We start from the raw sequence: 4336 nt of genomic DNA on the forward strand, positions 1-4336 counted from the left end.
ATTTGTTAGCAGTGGAAGGGGCTGGAAATGTGAACACCTCTGCTGCTACCTCCTAGTGTAAATTTTCCTGTTGCCTTTCAGATCTAGTAGCAGATGAGAAGAAATAGCCAAAATAATAGTATTCTCCAAAGTGCCTGCTTTCCACATCCCCTCATGTGGAAACTGAAGTAGGTTTGCAATAATAGGTCATTGCTGCCCAGAGGTAGAAGAAAGCAGCCTGTACACCCAAATTCCGCTCAAACAGATGAGGCCCTGTTCACCTGGGAGCCAACAGCTGATGCTGCAGGGACATCCCTTTTGGGCACAGGGTGAGTCAGTGCTGGTGTGGCCCTTTGCTTCTCGCAGGGCACAGCACACAAGCCTGATGTGCTGCCACGTGTGGAACACTTTTAACCTTCCTTCTGAGACTGAATGTGTGAACTGATATTTGATGGGGACGAAGGAGGTTGGGGTGCAGTGCTTGACACACCAGGTTGGCTCCCCCTCCGCTGGTCTTGTATTTATATGCCCTGTAAGGTTAATGCTGATTCTGGGTTGTTTTGCTGTGATTTGATCAGAGAACCTGGAGGAGCAACTCACTGTCAGTAACTGCTCTTTCTATTGCTGCCCTGGGGAGAACAGGCTGGAGAGCCAGTGCCGTTTCCTGATCCACGCTGGCTTTGCAGCTAAGATTTGTTAAAAACCTGTGACTGTGAGGTAGTGTTGTCACAGTGTCAGTTTTTCTCTATCTAATCCAACTATCCTAGTCCTATAATAACACCAAAAAAAAGCACAGCTAAAATATTTAAATAATATTTTTCTCTTCACGTTAAGCCTTAACATGTGAGCTGGACTGGCTCCTTGCTAGCAGTGTTTTTCTGGGCACCGACTTCTGAACTTGGAGGTGAATAAATGCAAAACCCCTCCACAGAGAGAGGCACAGCCCACATACCCCAGCAGTAGAAAGGGCCAGTCCTAGAATGACAAGGATGAAGCCATGGTTCTTCTAGGGGGCAGGAGGGCAATCCCAGGGACTGGCCTGGACAGCCACTGCCCTGCTCATGAGGGAATGTGCTGCTAGCAATGGTGGTACCTGCCCGCAGCGTGATACCTCTCCCCTTCCAATTCAGCACCTCTTGGTTTAGCAAAGGCGCTGGCTGCAAGACACCCCCTGGCTCTGCAACTCACAGGTCTTAAACTCCCTTTTTGACAGTGCCAAGACCTGCTCTGTATCAGGAGTATTTTGTGTGGGAACCTGAACCAGCCCATAAAGCTGCATGCTCCTGGAGCAAAGCAAATTTTTATCTCAGGCTTGTGCTCCTCCTGAAGCACAGCATATTTCAGAGGAATAGTAAAAAAGAACAAGCGCCATATGTTGTGTGCACACCATCACCTTCCATGCAGCTGAGTTACTTTGCCTTCAGGTGCTCCCTGCTCTTTATTCTTTGGGGAATCGGTGCAATGCGCCCAAGTGCCAACGCAGCAGGCACACGAGATCAGCAGCAGGGGCTACATCTTCACACTCGCTCATGCCAAATCTTGTGCTGTCCTTAAGGATGTGCAGCCCAAAGGGGCAAAGATGACCCCATCCTGTTTCTAAAGCCCCATGAGCAGTCCTCATGCAGTTCTAATGTGCTGACAAAGCAGAAAGCACCGGGGCATTAGAAGAAACCTTTATCTTCTCAAATAGAAGGTAGAGTCAGTTGCAGAGATTCATGGTAAAAGCTACTGAACATACATTTGAGGTCTCTGGCTCTGCTATGCATCTGCACACAGTGGAGGCCCTCAGCTGGCAAACTCCTGCAGTCACACATTTCTACACTTGTGCCTCTACCAATCCAACCAAGCTGGAAGGGGCTTTGAGGGGCTGCATAGCCTGGCTGCCTACACCACAGCTGCAAATGTTACCTAATGCACCCCAAACTTCTGCTGTCTCCTTTGCAGGGACCCATCCATGGAACTGCCCACCAAGTTACTGAACCAGAGGAGTCCCAGAGCACGTGCACTGCTGGAAGAACAAGGGGAGGCAGAAGAAAGCAACCTGTAGTGTCCCCATTTCCTTATCACTGGCTGATACCTGTTCAGCTTCAATTTTACAGTCCCCGAGGGGTGGCGTTCGCCCAGGCCCCCTCTCTGCAGTTCCAAGCTGTGCTACCCAGCACATTTGCTTTGCTGTGGCAATTGCTGAGCCACTTGTGCTGTGCTAGCAGCACTCTGATATTTAATCCCTTTAATTTTAAAATATGCTGTATAAACTGGTAACTGTTTATGAGTGGGGCTATTAATTGTCTTTATGCAGCCAATAAACATATAGTAGCCTCTATAAGATCGCTACTCTTGGTAATGGCAGCTTGCTGTGAAGAAAGGCACCTGCTTTCTAGCTCCAGAAATTGGATGCTGTATATAATAATGTTGTTGAAGTGGTAACACTTTATTATGAGTTCCTCTGTTCATTCACTCTATGCTTTATAAACTGCTCGTGACTTATAGACAGAAAAGTAATTGATTTGGCTTGGTTTATTTATGGGGGCCCAGGCAATATTTTATTGTTTCACTTCTGTAGCTTTTTATGAACTTAAGTCATTTATGTAAGTAGTTTCCAAGTAAAATCTCAGCTAGTTCTAATGCTTTTTCTTTTTCCAATTCCAACTGCTACCTTCATTTCACTGAAGTCTTACAGTTTAAATATGTGGGCTTTTTTTATCAATTTAACTTTTATATTTCAGGAAAAAGATTCCTGGTGCCTTACTGCACAGCTGGGGGGGGGTATTTTTTCCCTGCCCAGTTCCTTCCAAGTGGTTTATTAGTGATCTGGGAAAAATTATCCTCTATTTCAGAAAAGATTTTCAAAAGTTGGCTGCAGACCAGAAGCAAAACCATGCCGCAATGTACCACACCACACCAGTGAAATAAACGCTAAGGAACATAGCTCACTTCACAGAAAGAAAACTACCAGAAACGGTCTGAGGTTTTGACTTTATCCAGAAGCTTCTGATTTAGTTTAGTATCAAAATTCCCAGCAAAACAGACTTAATTCTTGCAATGCTTTTTTGATTTAGATAGAGCCAATGGTTCTGCCAACACATGACTGCCTGATAAGCGAAGCCCTGCAAGATGGACTTTGCAGAAACAGATGCAGCACTCAAGGCTGGGAGTGGCACGAGGCATAGAAGGACCGGACAAAATTACACAGGGCAGCAACAGGAATGAACTTTGAGAGCCCAGAGTCCGAGCAACAGAGGGACAAGTTGGAGCCCTTCAGGAATGACCTGTGAAGATCAGATCCCCTGGAACCACCACAGTCTTGGTACCAGTTTGGGCAGAGCAGATACCACAGAAGATCTACAGTTTGTCCTTTATGTACAAAGACTCCATAAGGTGAGGTTTATGAGGAGCCCGTATTGGAAAAATAAGATACCACCTTATCCAACACACTGTACTTGTTGATGTTCATAGACTGTAAGACCAAGTGCTAGAGGAATATTAAGCTAAAATGCAATCCTAGAGTGTTTTTGTATCTGAGGAACTTAACCACAGCTGCCTCATTTCTGATGACACAGAACAGGCAGTGGTCTGAGAGAGTCTGGTAGCAGCAAATTTGTTTTGTGGTTACATGTCTAGAGTGAGATGGCCCTTATCAGACACAACTGAGCGTGAAAGAGAAGTTTCTGGAAACACACCTGCACATGTGGCCTCCTCACTCTGTCCTCCAAGGGATCTCTTAGAGGTTTGTTTCTTCCTGAAGTATATATATATCAAACATTCCCCTTAGCCAAACTCATGAAGTTAGAAAACCCTTAAAGCAGAATTTTCCATAGAAGGGACTGAGCCGTGCACGGGGAGGCAGGCAGAACCCAGTGAAGGCAGGCAGAGGATGTTTGCTAATGAGTGAGAGGGCGCTTCTGTAGATAGGATGATGATTGAGCCTTCTTGGAAGGGAAGAGACAAGGAAAAAACATTGGAAAAATACCAGCAAAGAGTGATTAAAATGTCTTTTCATTTTATATTAAGAAGTGGCTGAAGGCTGCCAGCCTTGTTTGAATTTAACATTCTGTTCCCTGTAACATGGGTCGCTGTGCTCCTGCCCCAGTACCATCTCTGCTGGCTGGGGCATCCACCCTGCTCACGCTGGGCTGCCCCACGCCCCTTGCTTGCCGTCAGAACATCACTCCCTTAAAAGGCTCACGTCCTGCCTCTGCCTAAACCCGGGCTGGACACAGGCTGTTGTACTGCCTCGGGTGACTTCACCAAGTGCCCTTCATGGGGACAGGCGTTTAAAAACCCCGGGGTGCAGAGCAGACAGGGGACCTCTCCACAGATCCCCGCCCTGAAGCGAGGACACCCCAAAACCCCGCCT

The sequence above is a fragment of the Mesitornis unicolor genome, unplaced genomic scaffold (genome assembly GCF_000695765.1).
Source record: "Mesitornis unicolor isolate BGI_N332 unplaced genomic scaffold, ASM69576v1 scaffold52680, whole genome shotgun sequence".
In the NCBI taxonomy this organism is placed as follows: Eukaryota; Metazoa; Chordata; class Aves; order Mesitornithiformes; family Mesitornithidae; genus Mesitornis; species Mesitornis unicolor.